Source organism: Haliotis cracherodii, unplaced genomic scaffold (assembly GCF_022045235.1).
Source record: "Haliotis cracherodii isolate W230 unplaced genomic scaffold, xgHalCrac1.p SCAF_17, whole genome shotgun sequence".
NCBI classification, from domain to species: domain Eukaryota; kingdom Metazoa; phylum Mollusca; class Gastropoda; order Lepetellida; family Haliotidae; genus Haliotis; species Haliotis cracherodii.
Genome location: NW_027266272.1, coordinates 25,199,765 through 25,219,802, shown reverse-complemented (window position 1 = coordinate 25,219,802; position 20,038 = coordinate 25,199,765). Strand labels below are relative to the sequence as shown.

The 20,038-nt window shown below is 42.8% G+C and overlaps 1 protein-coding gene across 3 annotated transcripts in view; it reads right to left on the bottom strand.

Annotated features, from left to right (window-relative positions):
- The window catches only part of LOC139465005 (polypeptide N-acetylgalactosaminyltransferase 5-like), a 359,393-nt gene that overhangs the window by 295,984 nt on the left and 43,371 nt on the right, over positions 1-20,038 (bottom strand). For all 3 annotated transcript variants that reach the window (XM_071246666.1, XM_071246665.1, XM_071246668.1), the window contains exon 2: positions 4,802-4,884. The gene's annotated coding sequence lies outside the window, so the exon portion shown is untranslated. The remainder of the gene's footprint in view (positions 1-4,801; positions 4,885-20,038) is intronic.

The following is a 20,038-nucleotide window of genomic DNA, read 5'->3' as shown; positions in this document are numbered from 1 at the left end:
AATTTTCTTTCCTGAAAGCATCATTAATATTCCAAAGACGTACGCAATTTGTCAGAATTCAGTCAAATTATCTTCAAGAATACATGAATGATTCCTCACATCAATGCATTAGGACAAGGAGGGTTACTTACTTGCTATGAATTAACATATAGATCACTGAGATTTTGAAGTACATCTTCAGATGCCTTCAACAGACAGCACTAAGCACGAAATTGGCCGAGGCATCTTCTGAGATTAATATCGACATTAGGTGGGTGAGGCGAGGTAAACTGGGGTTTAAGGTCGTGTTAAAGATTATGACATAGCGACATGCATGCACATGTATGTGTATGGCTGCTTGTACTAGTCTGGACTGAAGTCTCCTAGTGCTCGCATACTGTGTGAGTGAGTATGGTTTTACGCCACTTTTAGCAATATTCCAGCAATATCACGGAGGGGGACACCAGAAATGGGCTTCACACATTGTACCCATATCGGGAATCGAACCGGGGTCTCGGACCAACAACCTTCCACTGGGGCTGGGACGAGTCGAGCTTTACTACCCAGGTACCCAACCCCCTATTACCCTACCCTACCCAGGTACCTGCTGTTGGTCTCAAGAGACCGGCACAAAATGTCCATTGGGAATTGTTTGACTGCAACCCTGGCAAAATGTATTTAAAAGGGCTGGGACTAGTCCAAATTTACTACCCAGGTACCCAACCCCCTATTACCCGTCCCTGGGTACCAGCGACTATGCTTGTCGTAAAAGGCGACCAACGGGATCAGGTGGTCAGGCTTGCTGACTTTGTTGAAGCATGTTATCGTACCCCTATTGCATAGATCGATTCTCATGATGTCAATCATTGGATTGTCTGATCCAGATTAGATTATTTACAGACCACCGTCATATAGCTGGAATACTGCTGAGTCTGGCATTTAACAACAAACAAATCGTACCCCTATTGCATAGTTCATTGCTCATGATGTCAATCACTGGATTGTCTGGTCCTGATTAGATTATTTACAGACCACCGTCATGTAGTTGGAATACTGCTGAGTCCTGCGTTAAACAACAAACAAACCAACAAATAAAACTTCAAGTGACAGATACATGTTTGGTATTGACTAAGTTCTGACCTTGCTGAAACCTGAAATATATTTTCTCTCTCTATCAGGTTTCTCCTTGTATTCAGTAGTGTACAAAATCAGGCTACTCAGCTAGCCAGCTAGCCTGGCTGGCAAGTACTGATGAAAAATTATTTCAAACACTTGAGGGTAATACATAACATTTGTCATATTTCCACACACCTTTAAAATTGAATTAAATCAAAAGTTTCACAACTTTACATAAAAACATGGCATTTATAACTTGAATTTCCTATTTTTAATACTGTTACTGACAGCATGGGAAGACATGTCAAAACTGGAAATAGAAATAATTCAGATTTGATGACGTCGGTGGTATTTTTCTGTGTTTACCAGTAAGTCCAGGCTGTCTCCAATAAATCATACTCAAGCCTTATATTAATAATTGATTTCAATATTATTTGCTAATATGGAGGAACAAATGAAGAGAACGGTGTGCACACAGATGCCAACCCTAATTGAAGCGTGGGTGTAATCAGTGGGATTAAAAAGCGTGATTTCATGTAAAAAAGCATACCGTTAAGAATGCCATGGCATGATGCTGTTTTTTGCTTTGACGTTTTGGCTAGGCCAATACGTACGTGAAGTTTAGGTACACATGCACTGACACTAGTAGTACAGCCGCGCATGCAAGATGCACTATTTTAAAAACACAGTGATGAAGCTCAAAATCAGCCTAAAAAATTACTCTGCTTGGATTTGTACTGTTAAATATGACTAAACCTTGAAATTGAACATCGCTTCATGACATCGAAAAAGTACTACAAATAGAAGTTCATAACGGCATGCGCCAACCTCATCAGTGACATATCGGAGATACATTTCAAACAAAATATAACATTGAAATAAGGAAGCACTACGTTTTAGACACAGTAAAATGATATGCTATCACGGGTTCCCAGCCTTGTCTACTAAATACGCTTTGGAAACAATGAACACAAAAGCATCTCAACATTTGATTCTGACATGTGTTGAATATTGCTTAAATCACTTATGAAAGCATTTTATTCAAACTGTTGCGCGGGGGCACACACTGGTATTTTAGCAAGGCGACATGAAAATTCATGTCAAAACACGTGGTCAAATTCCTCAGATTCATCATGTGACAATATTAACTATATTGCGGAAACACACTATAGTGTTTTGAATTCCTTAAAAGTGAGTTTTTTTATATTCACAACTCCATCGACACAATTCTTAGAAATAATTGTCAACAATGAAAACTTCACAGACTGCTTATGTAATCATTAACACACAATATTGAAGACAACGATGTTAAATTGTTCAGCACAATAATGCAGCACAAGCCCCGCCCACTCTATATTCTCAGCCAATAAGGAAGCAGAAGTCTGCTAGTGGGCACAGCCAAAATTTGGTAGGTTTATACAAACAAACACAAAAAGGAATTTCTTGGTTAGCCAATGAAACATCATAGAAACACCATGGAAACACCACGGAATCACCATGGAAACACCATGGAAACACCACGGAAACACCATGGAAACACCACGGAAACACCATGGAAACACCACGGAAACACCATGGAAACACCACGGAAACACCATGGAAACAACACGGACACACCACGGAAACACCACGGAAACACATTCTCCAATATTCTCAAGTTCCTGTCACGAGTACGACATCCATTCAATTCTAAGAAATAGTTATCCACCAGAAGCGAAGATTTTGATGTAAATTGAAATAGCCATTAACTCCCATAAGCCTGCATAACTCTTTGCCTAATAAACACATCAATATGAAATATACTTATAAACATAACAACTGGGAGAAATTGAAACTTGAACAAAATTCAGCAATTCAATTAATTAAATTTCTAAAACTATGAAATATAACACCATGGTTTAAGAACAACAGGACTTTTGTGATTAAAAATGGCAAATCTGCCTAATGGTTTAAATGTGAGTGCTTGTAAGGCGATCATACATAAAAAGCCCAATAAAACATATACATAACACCAGAGGAACGCCAACGGATATCATGCTGATTTTTCAATATTTTTTAGGTCACTGCCCAGAAGACTCAATTCACTTTAGTATTATACAGGGAATAAGAGACTTCATATGCTAATGCAGATTTTAAGCCGAGGGATAAACATGTCAGACAGCAGAACACAGGAGACGGCTTGTAAAAAAGCAGAATTTTAAAATGATCCTATAAAACAAAGAATCTTTTGGAGATGTTCAAACGCCCTCGAAGATAATTGCAACTACAGGACCAATGCTTTTTGCAAATCTTTCCCCATTGAAATTTATTAAAATCATTTCATGGTCCTGTCAGTGATATTTTTTGCTGTCTGACAGATAAGCTTGCTCCATACAGGGGAAAAAGTGAGTGATTGACTATTGTTGAAAAAAGAACTTTGAGTGAGTGAGTGAGTGAGTGAATGAGATTGGTTTTACGCCGCTTTTAGCAACATTCCAGCAATATCACTGCGGGGGACACCAGAAATGGGCTTCACACATTGTACCCATGTCGGGAATCAAACCTGGGTCTTCAGCGTGACGAGCGAACGCTTTAACCACTAGGCTACCCGACCGCCAAAGAATTTTGAGAAAGATTTTTGAAAGATGAGATAGGAAAGCCTAAATAGGACAGGTCTTACAACTTTGGTGAAACCTACAAGCATGGGTTGGTGTTGACAAAGCTAGAAACATAATCAGTGTGAACCGGGATTCAAACCCCTGGTCACAGGTTTCTGGCGTGCCCATGGGCAGTGTTCGAAATAAGCAGCTGGCCGTAGGTCCGTGTCAGGTACATCTCTTGTCTGGCCCGTCATTTGAACCTTGTGTGGGTCCTTATGGCAGGCAGTAAATTTACATGTCAATATATTTGTCACCATAAGCTGCAGTTTTTTAAATAAGTGATTGAGTGAGTGAGTATGGTTTTACGCCGCTTTTAGCAATATTCCAGCAATATTACAGTGGGGGTCACCAGAAATGGGCTTCACACATTGTACCCATGTCGGGAATCGAACCGGGGTCTTCGGCGTGACGAGTGAACGCTTTAACCACTAAGCTACCCGACCGTCCCTTTTTAAATAAGAGCCTGAAGAATTTAGTCAGGGCCTGAGCTTCTAAAGACTGAGGGACCTGATGGCAGACTGGTATTTTTAAGTTCAAACACTGCCAAAGGGACACAACTCTGCACAGCAAATTATGGTGCTTTATGACTTTGCCGCCTTAGACTAGCATCTAGTCTCTGAAATGAATATATGTTACAGAAAAATAAAGTAGTTAAATTGTCTTAATAAAATGTAATAAAAAGGAGTCAGAAACTGTCTTCATTTCCTGATACTGCAGTAATATAGACTTGCCCACTATTATAGACTTGCAAGGGCTGTATTGGATATATTTGTTTCAGGTTCTGCAGAACAGACAAGGGCCACCTGTGCCCCAAGGCCAATTAAAACATGAAACAGGTATCACAAACTGCGTAGGAAGACAGACCCAGACATGAGGGCAACAATAACTCACGTATTAGATCTACATCCACATTTTACAAAAGGTGCATGTATTTGGTAACAGTAATGTAATATGAAGCGGGGCGTTTGCTTGTGAGGCAGACTGGATCAAAAATCTAATAACGAATATATTTTGGCATGTCTGTTGGCTACCCTGAAATAAGCAAGGAATTCGAAGCATTGACCTACCTGTACATTAAAGTCAGCTGGCCATGTCAAACACGTACGTGCAATGATCACCACTTGAGCACCCAGTGAATTTCGTCTCTCACCTGTTGCAAGGAAAACAGTGTTAAACAGCTGTTTAATGATCGCCGGCATGAAGCATATCACATCACATAACAATCAATAACTAAATTTGATCAATATTGTTTAACGCAAAAAATAATTGAATACAGGAATTCCCATACACAGCTGGTACATTGCACACATACATTGCAGATGATCAAATTGGCTTGCGTGAGTGAGTGAGTTGGGTTTAATGCCGCTTTTAACAGTATTCCAGTCATATCGCAGCGTGTCAGCTTAATGTGGGAGGAAAGCCCGAAGTGATGCAGGTCTCAGACGTTTACCATTTCGGTGAAACCCACGAGCAGGGGTATGGTGCTGACAAACCTAGAAACATAATTGGGGCAAACCAGGATTCGAACCCACAAAAATTGGTTTCTGGCGTGCCCAAGGGACGCAACTCTGCACAGCGAATCACGGCGCCTTAGATGACTGGGTCACCCGTGCCCCCCAAATTGGCTTGAATGACAGGAATCAAATGTACTTGACCAACAAACTGACCTGTGTCCAGTTTTCCTTTATGGGGGAGGTTGGGTAGCCTAGTGGTTAAAGCATTTGCTCGTCACACCAAAGACCTGTGTTTGCTTCCCCACAAGAGTACAATGTGTGAAGGCACTTTTTGGTGTTCCCGTTGTGATATTGCTGGAATATTGCTAAAAACGGTCCCTCCCTTAATGAGTATTACGCAAAAAGACCAAGGTGAAACAGATGAGCACGGTCATGGTCCTGACAAACCTAGAAACATAATCACAGACAATCAGGGATACAAACTCATTCTGATAGGATCCTGGAAAAACAAAGGGATGCTACTCTGCACAGAAGCCAGAAGAGTGACTAGGCAAAAAAAGTTCTTTAACTCGTTTTCAATTCATCTCAGTAACAAATATTGCTGTGCTTGCTTTAAATCACTCAAGAACCACCTTAATGAAGAAAGATTAGCAACCCAACCCACTTTCCACCCCACCAGAAGTCACACACACCCAGAAGTCTCATTCGAGACCAGCTCGTGTTATTCCGGGACAAGCCGAATAGCGACTCGTACCCCTCTCATGGCCATTTTTGCGACCGGGTTCTGTCTTAATAATTGTCAACTCGTTGCGTAATGGTTCACATACATTTCCCCATATATTATATGTATTTCAGATGCAATTTAAAGCACATCGGGATGTGCAGAATTATAAAGTATGATTGAACACATTTAACTGTCTTTGGTATATTTTTAGATGCAAGACATATGTAAAATCAAAAATTATTTCAGAGGGATTCTTTGACGAAGAACTTGAAATCATATGCACATTCTGATTGGTTTCACACACACACACAAACACACACACACACACACAGAGATCCAGAAGTCTCACTCACTCACTCACTCACACACACACACACACACACACACACACACACACACACACACACACACACACACACACTGAGATCCAGAAGTCTTTCACACACACACACACACACACACACACACACAGAGAAGTCTCACACACACACACACACACACACACACACACACACACACACACACACACACACACACACACACACACTATCCGAAGCCCCACCCGCTTTTCAAACCCAATACAAGCCTCAAAACCCCTCCAACCTCTTCCAACTCTACATACTCTAACGCCCCTACCCACTTTCTAACCACTAAATACAGCTCTTTAAACCTGTCCAATTCTCCAAACAACACCAACTGCCCAACCCCTGCCACTCTCAACTCATCCAATCTATCTATCAGTCAAAGTCATCAAAACCCACTCCCTCACCAAAGTCCCTGCTGTTCTCCAAAACACAAAGACTACAATTCTCTAAATAACATTAATCTCCTTCATTCATTTCCTGTTCAATTCTCCCTTATTTTCATAAACTCCCTGAAGCCTCTTCCACTCTCTAACCACTCATAACACCTCAAACCATAATTCTAGCCATCTCAGCTTTCCAATGCCGACCAAACCATCTATCCTTTGTTCCGATTTAATCGTTCTTGCAACTGTGTTTCAACTTCTTTACCCGCTCTCACATCTTTAAACTCCATCAAAGTCCGGACCTTTATCCCGAATCTCCGATCATCAACCTCTCTGAATCCTTGGCCTTATCGATGTCCTTCTTCATCCCTCTTCTCTCCCTTTTTAAATCTACGTCTTTCTTTCAACCCTAACACATCCACTAACCCCTCATAGCCATACAAACTCCCACATGTCATGTCTGAAACCTCTTTTCATTATTTGAGTACCCATCCAAACCTTTCCTCCACTCCATCAATGCCCATCTTCTCAAGGCTCCATCCCTTCAATCCCTTATCTCCACCGACTCGAAGACTGACCCGTGAAGATTCCGGTGTAGAATAGGTCTTCAGCAACCCATGCTTGCCGTAAAAGGTGACTATGCTTGTCGTAAAAGGCGACTAACGGGATCGGGTGGTCAGACTCGCTGACTTGGTTGATGCATGCCATCGATCCCAATTGGGTGGGACGATGCTCATGATATTAATCACTGGATTGTCTGGTCCAGACTCGATTATTTACAGACCGCCGTCATATAGCTGGAATATTGCTGAGTGCGGCGTTAAACAACCAACCAACCAACAAACAAACCTTATCTCCACCCCCTCAATACCCACCCTCTCAATTGTACCCACCACACCCACGCGAACACTCGTCCATCACACCCTCACCATCACCACCTCCACCTCCCTCTCAATTCCCACTCCTCAATCCCGACCCCATCAATTCCACAATCCCACCCCTCCATTTCCACTGGGGATGCCACAATTCACCAACATATCGCTGCATCTATGACATTCTCAGACGATACGATATGCGACACACATTCAGCTGTGTCAGTTCATATTTTAATCATGTATTAAATCATATTTTAATCCTGTATCATTTCACACATGGAACATTTTTGGCAAAATGGGTATTGATTGAAATGAGACATAAATATTTAGAAATATGAGACAAGATATTCAGGAAGTTTCAAGCCTTTTTAAAAGTGTTTATTTCCTTTGAAATATAAGAATTGAGCCAAAATTGCAGCGAATTATGTATCGCAATTCGTACCGCCCACCCCAACATCCTTTTCCCTCAATCCCAGCAATTTGAATCAGTCCGTATAGTCCGCTACAACAATAGCACTTCGATCTCCCTTCAGGCTGCAGCATCAAATGCATTGTTCTGCATCAACAGTATGTCCCTTGCTGCAAACAGCCAAACCAGCCAGCGTATCTCACCGAGGTAAAATGTCTGTTTCCCTATCAGCCGTTTTATGGGACAATTGCTGTGTGAGTTACGAGCTCCACACTAGCCACAGTGGAGGTGGTAATGGAGATAGGATGTAGGCTCGGACTCATATCTAGCCTCAACAGACTTCCTTTCATTTCTCATCATGATAAACCAAATTGTTTCCCAAGTCACTAATCGCCTCCACAAACATTATCAAAATTACTTCCCATTTGCAAGTTGTCATGAGAATATTTCCTCAAGAGGAATGCATAAAAAATCAAATAAAAACTGGAGGGAAAGTGTAATCGTAACCACGGTAACCATGGTAACCAATGAAGTAAATTTAACGCAACTCCTGCATTGTGTCTCTAATTTCACAATTTGGCCTTACATTATATTTTGCTTGGATTACAGATTCGCTGACCTTAAAGATTGAAGATTTTAAAATTGTTTTTCACCTACAGATTCAAATAAAACTTTAAGATGATTAAAAGAATGTGTTTAACTCCCAAAAACCCAAAAACCCAAGGAGAGACAAGCACGGGGCACTGGGAAACTATTCTTATCTGGAATCCCCACAGGGTAGCAAGAACTGGGAACTGATAATCTATTCTGATCCAAAATCCCCACAGAGAGACAAGCATGGGGTACAGGGGACCTACTTTGCCCTGGAATCTCCACAGGGAGACAAGCATGGGGTACAGGGGACCTACTCTGCCCTGGAATCTCCCCAGGGAGACAAGCGTGGGGTACAGGGGACCTACTCTGCCCTGGAATCTCCACAGAGAGACAAGCATTGGGTACTGATGACCTACTCTGCCCTGGAATCTCCAGAGAGAGACAAGCATGGGAACTGGTGACCTACTCTGCCCTGGAATCTCCACAGAGACAAGCATGGGAAACTGGGAACCTACTCTGCCCTGGAATCTCTACAGAGAGACAAGCATGAGATACTGGGAACCTACTCTGCCCTGGAATCTCCACAGAGGCAAGCATGGGGAACTGGTGACCTACTCTGCCCTGGAATCTCAACAGAGAGACAAGCATGGGGAACTGGTGACCTACTCTGCCCTGGAATCTCCACAGAGAGACAAGCATGAGATACTGGGAACCTACTCTGCCCTGGAATCTCCACAGAGAAGCATGGAGTACAGGGGACCTACTCTACCCTGGAATCTCCACAGAGAGACAAGCATGGGGAACTGGTGACCTACTCTGCCCTGGAATCTCCACAGAGAGACAAGCATGGGGTACTGGTGACCTACTCTGCCCTGGAATCTCCATAGAGACAAGCATGGGGAACTGGTGACCTACTCTGCCCTGGAATCTCCACAGAGAAGCATGGAGTACAGGGGACCTACTCTGCCCTGGAATCTCCACAGAGAGACAAGCATGGGGTACTGGTGACCTACTCTGCCCTGGAATCTCCACAGAGACAAGCATGAGATACTGGGAACCTACTCTGCCCTGGAATCTCCACAGAGAAGCATGGAGTACAGGGGACCTACTCTACCCTGGAATCTCCACAGAGAGACAAGCATGGGGAACTGGTGACCTACTCTGCCCTGGAATCTCCACAGAGAGACAAGCATGGGGAACTGGTGACCTACTCTGCCCTGGAATCTCCACAGAGAGACAAGCATGGGGTACTGGTGACCTACTCTGCCCTGGAATCTCCATAGAGACAAGCATGGGGAACTGGTGACCTACTCTGCCCTGGAATCTCCACAGAGAGACAAGCATGGGGTACTGGTGACCTACTCTGCCCTGGAATCTCCACAGAGACAAGCATGAGATACTGGGAACCTACTCTGCCCTGGAATCTCCACAGAGAAGCATGGAGTACAGGGGACCTACTCTACCCTGGAATCTCCACAGAGAGACAAGCATGGGGAACTGGTGACCTACTCTGCCCTGGAATCTCCACAGAGAGACAAGCATGGGGTACTGGTGACCTACTCTGCCCTGGAATCTCCATAGAGACAAGCATGGGGAACTGGTGACCAGGGTACACTCATACAAAGCTGTCTTAGTGCTACGATGATCGTAACTCCCATCCTCAAACTTCTCCCACAGACTTACGATGGTCGTAGTGCTCTGATATTTTGTGCAAGTGCGCCAATGATGATGATCATAACTCTCATCTTCTATGACATACAATGTTTACCGAACACTTTAACCACGAGGCTACCCCACCACCCCTACAAGGGTTATGAAACACGTTTAGTACAATCAGCAGAATACATACATGGAAGTAATAATTTTGCATACTATCAAGAATTTGCAATCAGATGAAAATTGTGTCACAATAAATTTGCTCAGTGATATGATCTCCAATATCTGTCTTGAAGATCAACAACCTGACCCTCTCTGCAGCCCTCTTGACCACCATTAACCCACCCTGACACAGGTGCCCTGACAGTATTCCGCTTTTGTTCCAGCCCTTGAAGTGTGTAATTAAAAACAGACCAAATCTTCCTGCTGTGGACAGTGGAGCCATACAGAGAAACATAGACATACTATGCTAAATGGGGCCATTTCTTATAACTAAATTGCCATAACAAAATCAAAGCTTGAAACAAGTGTTTGTTTGTTTGTTTGTTTGTTTGCTTGTTGTTTAATGCTGCACTCAACAATATTCCAGCTATTGTATTCGACGTAATAAACGCCCTGCTCTAATAAGCGCCCACGGCGATATTTGCTAAGATATTGGCTAGTGAACAATCCCAATTAGCACCCCTCTGATTGATCAATGTACACAAGAATTATTTATTCGTGTACAATACGCACTCATGTGTTATATGCACCCTTAATTATGGGCAATTAAATTCTGGAAAAATAAATCTGCTGTACATAAACATTTTAGGCTGTCAGCATAAACCACGAATTAATTTTTCTTTCACCAAAATAATATTCTAAAAAGAGCCCCCTATTTCTAATTTTGAGAGCGCACTGGGCGCTTATTACATCAAATATATGACAGCAGTCTGTAAATAATCGAGTCTGGACCAGACAATCCAGTGATCGATATCATGAGCATCAATCTAGGCAATTGAGGATACAATGACATGCATCAATCCAGTCAGCTCAGACCCAACTGAAACACAGTATACTGACTCTGAAACGACCAGTCCTTGTTTCCCCCCTTAATGCCGAGGGCCAGGCAGGGTAACAACAAGTGCCATCTTTTAACAACTTTTGGTCTTTTGGCTTGTGAATCGAACCCCTGACCCTCCGCTCTCTAAGGAGCCACTATATCTCCAAGACCACAGAGGCTGTCTCAATGCTGTAGAGTTTTCCATTGTTTTCTATTGATTGTTTCAATATCGTTTGAAGATCTTATCAAAGCCATATAAAATAAACACAAAGCCAACAATGAGTTGTGACAAATTGCAATTATAATAAAACTATTTCCTTCCAAACTTGTTAATTCATGTGTAAATTGACAAAAGATTTAACTTATTAGTTTATTGATTAAACAACATGATGAAAAAGCTTTCCACAATGATTAACATGGATCGATAGCGGGAATGCTGTCTTGAAGCAAACTCTCATTGTTGTTGTATAAATCATTTGATGACATGGTTTCAACAAAAATAGAAATTAATCCACAAACTGTTGACGAACAAATGCAATAGTTTTCTGCATTATGTGCAAGCATCTGTATATGTGCACTCCCTTTTCAAAAAAGTTGTATCTGTGCTTGAATGGTAAGATGACATGCACATAAACATAGAGCCAGTAATATAGCTAGTACAACTAATATTCCCCCTCTATACACTGTAAGTGTTAGAATGTGTTAGTGTTAGTGTGTGTGTGTTGGTATTAGTGTCTGTTAGTGTATGTGTGTGAGTGAGTGAGTGTTTGTTAGTGTGTGTGAGAGAGAGAGGTGAGGTGAAATGGGGTTTAATGTCGCGTCCAAGATTATTGCACTTATATAGCGACGTGCATGTACGTGTGTGTGTTTGTGTGGCTGCTTGTACTAGTCCAGACTGATGCAGATTTATAGTGCTAGCTCACTGAGATACTATGCCGCAGTTTAACATGAATACCCCACTCAGACACAGTATACTGACTCCGAGCCGACCAGTCCTTGTTTTAGCCCCTTAATGCCGAGCACCAGACAGGGTAACAACAAGTACCATCATTTAACGTCTTTTGGTATGACACGGCCGGGGATCGAACCCCGACCTTCCGCTCTCTGGGCGGACGCTCTACCAGAAGAACACGGAGGCAGTCGTGAGAGAGAGGGAGAGAGAGACAAGAGTGTGTGTGTGTGTGTGTGTGTGTCTTTGTTAGTGTTAGTGTGTGTTTTTTTGTGTAAGTGTTAGTGTTAGTGCCTGCGTGCGTGTGTACGAATGAGATATCATGCCACAGTTTAGCATGAGCAGTCTTCCCTTAAAGCCAAACGCCAGGCAAGATAACAAGCTCCATCTTTTCATGTCTTTTATAAATGATGCGACCTGCTCTCCGGTCGGATGCTATACCCATCAGATCAGGGAGGCAGTCTGTGGCCACTGATGATATTCAGTTCAAGGCCATATCACTGTCATCAAGGAAGCAGACTTCAAGGAATTAGCAATTTGCCATAAAAAAAGTTAATAAGAAGTAAGATCAGCCTATATACATTCTTAATCAGTGTATAAATATGACCAGTGGAGTAGCGTAGGGAAAAGGGCACTTAACCCTGGGGTTAACTACATTGAAGGTGGTCCATGATTTTCTATATAAAGTGTTTCAGAATGCACTGTAGACATAATGTTCAAGACAGTCAGACGTCAAACACATCAGCACGCAGACAGAAGTTAATTGCTCAGGCGCTCTTTATCCATATCCCAGGATGCATCTTTAACTGATTGTGCATCTCATTATAACATAAATGAATTACATTAATATTCAATTCAAAATGTTCATGATAATTTTCTGCTTAGGGATCCCACATCGGGTATTCCATTGGGGGAGGAGAGAATGGGGGCCTTTGGGAAATTCTTTAATTTGTTCTAAAATAAAATGGTAAATAATTATTAGAGTCTCAAAAATTAATTGTTTGGTTGACATACTTGTCTTGAACAAAAATTGAATTATGAAGTTCATTATTTATATTTTAATTGAAATTGAGTGGATAACATCCACTGAAGGGAAATAAATATATCCCGCTTCGAAGCAAAATACTGCACACTTTTTCCGAGTAAATGAAATGTGTCCACTGCATCAAGTCTAGCATCAGAACATCTCATCTAAGTGTGCACTGCATCAAGTCTAGCTTCAGAACATCTCATCTAAGTGTACACTGCATCAACTCTAGCTTCAAACCATCCCATCTAAGTGTACACTGCATCAAGTCCAGCTTCAAACCATCCCATCTAAGTGTACACTGCATCAACTCTAGCTTCAGAACATCCCATCTAAGTGTACCCTGGATCAAGTCTAGCTTCAGAACATTTCATCTAAGTGTACACTGCATCAACTCTAGCTTCAGAACATCTCATCTAAGTGTACACTGCATCAACTCTAGCTTCACACCATCTCATCTAAGTGTATACTGCATCAAGTCTAGCTTCAAACCATCTCATCTAAGTGTACACTGCATCAAGTCTAGCTTCAAACCATCCCATCTAAGTGTACACTGCATCAAGTCCAGCTTCAAACCATCCCATCTAAGTGTACACTGCATCAACTCTAGCTTCAGAACATCTCATCTAAGTGTACACTGCATCAACTCTAGCTTCAGAACATTTCATCTAAGTGTACACTGCATCAACTCTAGCTTCAGAACATCTCATCTAAGTGTACACTGCATCAAGTCTAGCTTCAGAACATCTCATCTAAGTGTACACTGCATCAAGTCTAGCATCACACCATCTCATCTAAGTGTACACTGCATCAACTCTGGCTTCAGAACATTTCATCTAAGTGTACACTGCATCAACTCTAGCTTCAGAACATCCCATCTAAGTGTACACTGCATCAACTCTAGCTTCACACCATCTCATCTAAGTGTACACTGCATCAAGTCTAGCTTCAAACCATCTCATCTAAGTGTACACTGCATCAAGTCTAGCTTCAAACCATCTCATCTCAGTGTACACTGCATCAACTCTAGCATCAGAACATCTCATCTAAGTGTACACTGCATCAAGTCTAGCTTCAAACCATCTCATCTAAGTGTACACTGCATCAAGTCCAGCTTTAAACCATCCCATCTAAGTGTACACTGCATCAACTCTAGCTTCAGAACATCCCATCTAAGTGTACACTGCATCAACTCTAGCTTCAGAACATCCCATCTAAGTGTACACTGCATCAACTCTAGCTTCAGAACATTTCATCTAAGTGTACACTGCATCAACTCTAGCTTCAGAACATCTCATCTAAGTGTACACTGCATCAAGTCTAGCATCACACCATCTCATCTAAGTGTACACTGCATCAAGTCTAGCTTCAGAACATCTCATCTAAGTGTACACTGCATCAAGTCTAGCATCAGGCCATCCCATCCAAGTGCACACTGCATCAAGTCGAGCTTCACACCATCTCATTTAAGTGTACACTGCATCAAGTCTAGCATCACACCATCTCATCTAAGTGTACACTGCATCAAGTCTAGCATCAGACCATCCCAACCAAGTTCACACTGCATCAAGTCTAGCTTCACACCATCTCATCTAAGTGCACACTGCATCAAGTCTAGCATCAGACCATCCCATCTAAGTGCACACTGCATCAAGTCTAGCATCAGACCATCCCATCCAAGTGCACACTGCATCAAGTCTAGCATCAGACCATCCCATCCAAGTGCACACAGACCCATTTCATCAAGTAATCCTAGCACTATAACTGTAGCTCTGTGACTGCCGCAAGTCTATGTAAACTGGGCAGTACAAATCTTGCTATGGTCGCTTTGTTAAAGGGGCTTAGGTCTTCATCCCAATTTTCAGTAAATACAATTGTCTCTACGAGGTGCAAGATAACTCCCTCTGAGTCAAGCCATCATGGCAGGTCCACAAAGGTGTCGGTGAAAATAGACTCGGGGGTGCCCGCATTGGGACTTCATCCTGTGACTTTACCAAATGTCCCTCCCACTCGGGGACTGCTCACACCCTAATTAAGCCAAGCCCTTGCAACACCATTGCTGCATCAACCACATCTTGAGAGACATGACATCTTAAAGAGCTGAACACAATGAGACACGTGGCATGGAGATTAGTTGTGTGACCTTCATGTAAGTTGTCTTCTTCATCCTCTGCTAGGTTAGACATAGAGTGAGTTGGGTTTAACGCCGCTTTTAACAGTATTCCAGTTAAATCGCGGTGTGTCAGCTTAAGGTGGGAGGAAAGCCCGAAGTGATGCAGGTCTCAGATGTTTACCCCTTAGGTGAAACCCACGAGCATGGGTATGGTGCTGTCAAACATAGAAACATAATCGGGATTCGAACCCACAATCATAGGTTTCTGGTGTGCCCAAGGGACGCAACTCCGCACAGCGAATCGTGGTGCAACAACTTCACCTGTGCCCCCTAGACATAGACTCTAACTGCTAGTCAAAACTTTTTGTATTTTTCATTTAACAGATACTACCAAATAACTACAATAAAACCAAAAAATAGTTTGAATGTATTTTTATTCATCCAACTGATCTATCTTTGAAAGGTCACATAAAAAAACACAAAACACTTTTTGATTAAACAAAATAACATGTAGTCCTGAGCCTACAGGTAAAACAATACCAATGGGAATTATGGGATAGAAGGGGTCCTCCATCTATGTAGGTTATAAGAGGCGCCTTAATGTGGTCAGGCTCTGTTTGTTTTTTTGTTTGCACTCAACAGTATTCCAGCTATATGACAGCGTAAGTAAATAATCGAGTCTGGACCAGACAATCCAGTGATGCACTTAATGAGCATTGATCTACGCAATGACACAATGACATGCATCAAGCAAGTCAGTGAGCCTGACCACCCAATCCTGTTAGTCGCCTCTTACAACAAGCATACAAAGTTACCTTTTACCGCAAGCATGGGTTGCTGAAGGCCTGTTCTACCCTGGTTCTTCATGGGTCTGACCTGGTTGATTGTGTGTCATCCTACCCAACATTATCGGACAGTGAGTGAGTGAGTATGGTTTTACGCCACTTTTAGCAATATTCCAGCAATATCACAGCGGGGGACACCAGAAATGGGCTTCACACATTGTACCCATGTCGGGTACAACCCAGTCTTCGGCATGACGAGCGAACGCTTTAACCACTAGGCTACCCGACCGCCCTTATCGGACAGTGTTCATTTTATCAATCACTGGAATGTTTGGCCCATACATAACTAACTGCTGTTATATACCTGGAATACTGCTCAGTGCATGTCAAATCAATGCAAACAAAGTAGAAGGACAAATTGTATCACAGCATGGCGACATTTTTGCTTTCAACTCTGCCATTCTATAATTGCCTGTACACAACCAGTGGGCGGAACCCTTCTATGAACAGCATGTGCACTTTCAAATAAGGACACACTAATGTTTCATTGACAAGATGTGATTATGACTCTTGAGACATGCACAGGTGCCTTGGCATGTCAAACCAGTCAAAACTTCACATTGAACAGTTTAAATATATCTTATGAAGTTTAACACATCTCGTAAAGTTTAAAATGATTTGGCTTTAAATAGAAAAGTTCAAAGAGGATTTTTGAAATGCCAGACTGTGACTGTATGTTGTAAGTGGTACCTTTATCAAGAAAAACAACAGATCTTTTAACATCTTTTGGTATGACATGGCAGGGGATCGAACCCCCTACCTTCCCCTTCCCAAAACGCTCTACCACTTGACCACGGAGGTAGTCCTTAAATTCATCAAGTGTTCATAAGCAATTCAAGGAAACTTTTCATCTTTTTACTCTTAATTTATTTAATATGCATACAATCACAATTGATTAGTGAGTGAGTTCGGTTTAAGCAGCTTTTAACAGCATTCCAGTTATATCACGGCGTGTCAGCTTAATGTGGGAGGAAAGCCTGAAGTAGTGCAGGCCTGAGGCGGTTACCACTTTTGTGAAACCCACGAGCACCGGTATGGTGCTGACAAACCCAGAAACATAATCGGGGCGAACCGGGATTCGAACCCACAATCATAGATTTCTGGCATACCCAAGGGAAGCAACTCTGCACAGCGAATAGCGGCACCTTAGACGCCACCTGTGCCCCCCACAATTGATTAATTCATCTTGAATTAAATATTGACTTTTATTACAGATAATCACCAAGTATTGCTCTACACACCTGTGGGATTTATTGCATTTAAAAAATTAAAAAAGAAAGACAGAAAATGATTAAGTTGAGAGCAACACATTATGAACATGAACAAAGATATAATTATATGTGCAATAACTGAATGTAACGTAACTCGTGGATCATGTTGAACATTGTGTGTCTGGATCAATGTTTCTGTCAACAAAGTCTGCCTTGTGAGTGTGATCCGGATTGATCATGATCACAATGGCCGCTTCATCAGGCCACACAGAACATATGCAATTATTGACAATAACTGGCTGTACCAGAGTGTTGATGGCAACTGACTGGCCGTCATGTGTAAGCAAGTCTTGTCTTATTAACCTTGTTCCCGTCTGACATTGAATATCTTTGGCATTCGGACTGTTGCTTCTCAGGGGAGTTTCATCTGTATGGTGGTAGAGCGCCTGTTTATCTGTCAAGACAGGAGTGGTGGGGAGGTGAGGTGAAATGGGGTTTAATGTCGCGTCCAAGATTATTGCACTTATATAGCAATGTGCATGTACGTGTATGTGTGTGTGTGTGTGTGTGTGTGTGTGTGTGTGTGTGTGGCTGCTTGTACTAGTCCGGACTAATGCCGATTTATAGTGCTAGCTCACTGAGATACCATGACGCAGTTTAACATGAATACCCCACTCAGACACAGTATACTGACTCCGAGCCGACCAGTCCTTGTTTTAGCCCCTTAATGCCGAGCGCCAGACAGGGTACCAACAAGTACCATCTTTTAACGTCTTTTGGTATGACGCGGCTGGGGATCGAACCCTGGACCTTCCGGGCGGACACTCTACCACTAGACCACGGAGGCGGTCCAAGACAGGAGTGAATGTTGTTTGGGTGAGGTGAGGTGAGGTGAGGTGAGGTGAGGTGAGGTGAGGTGAGGTGAAGTGAAATGGGGTTTAACATCTCAGTCACGTGTGTGTGTATGTGGCTACTCGGAGAAGTCCAAACTAATGTTACCATTCCACAGTTAAACATGGACAACCTACTCAGACACAATATACTCCAAGCCGACCAATCCTTGTTTCATCCCCTTAATGCTTAGCGCCGGGCATGGTAACAAGTACCAGCTTCTAATGTCTTTTGGTGTGATGCAGCCAGGAATTTAACTATTGACCTGCTCTTCGTTAGATGCTCTTTCCATTTGACTATTATGCCATTGTCAGTATTACTCGAGCTAACTTGACCGCCTCCGTGGTCTTGTGGTAGAGCGTCCACCCAGAGAGCGGAAGGTCCAGTGTTCGATACCCGTCCTCGTCATACCAAAAGACGTTAAAATATGGTACTTGTTCTTACCCTGTCTGGCGCTCGGCATTAAGGGCTAAAAGAAGGACTGGTCAGCTTGGAGTCAGTATACTGTGTCTGTGTGGGGTATTCATGTTAAACTGCGGCATAGTATCTCAGTGAGCTAGCATTATAAATCGGCATCAGTCTGGACTAGTACAAGCAGCCACAGACACACACACCTGCATGTCGCTATATAAGTGCCCCAATCTTGGACGCGACGTTAAACCCAATTTCCCCTCACCTCACTGGAGCTAACTTATGGTGACCTACAGGAATATTGAATCTGGACCAAGGAAACCAGTGGTTGAGGGAATAAGCAGCAATCCCTACCATAGAAGTAAAACAGGCAACATAGCAGGTTGGTAGAAACTAGTCACAATACACCTACCTTACATAGTTTTGTTTGTTTGTTTGTTTGTTGTCTAACGCTGCACTCAACAATATTCCAGCTATATAATGGCTATCTGTAAATAACAGAGTCTGGACCAGACAATCCAGTTATTGACATTATGAGCATTGATCTACACAACTGGGATACGATGTAATGCATCAAGCAAGTCAGCGAGTCTGACCACCCATCCCGTTAGTCGCCTTTTACGGCAAGTATAGTAAACTTATATGGGTTGCTGAAGACCTATTCTACCCCGGATCTTCACGGGTCTATGAATAACAGATATATAACTTGGGCATGCCTTCATGAAAAACATTTCGAATCCATTAGCCTGAATTTGGTCATCCACAAGCTTTTCAGTATAGATCGTAGTCCTTACTCTGAAGTCACCATACATAGTGATCAATATAATAGCAATACTGGAGACATGATACCATATAGTGGCAATACTTGACTCATCCTTGACTCGTGATCTGGGGACCTATTCTGCCCTGGAATCCCCACAGGGAGACAAGCATGGGGTAGTGGGGACCTATTCTGCCCTGGAATCTCCACAGAGACAAGCATGGGGTAGTGAGGACCTATTCTGCCCTGGAATCTCCACAGGGAGACAAGCATGGGGTAGAGGGGACCTATTCTGTCCTGGAATCTCCACAGAGACAAGCACGGGGTACTGGGGACCTATTCTGCCCTGGAATCTCCACAGAGACAAGCATGGGGTAGTGGGGACCTATTCTGTCCTGGAATCTCCACAGAGACAAGCACGGGGTAGTGGGGACCTATTCTGCTCTGGAATCTCCACAGAGACAAGCATGGGGTAGTGAGGACCTATTCTGCCCTGGAATCTCCACAGAGACAAGCATGGGGTAGTGGGGACCTATTCTGCCCTGGAATCTCCACAGAGACAAGCATGGGGTAGTGGGGACCTATTCTGCCCTGG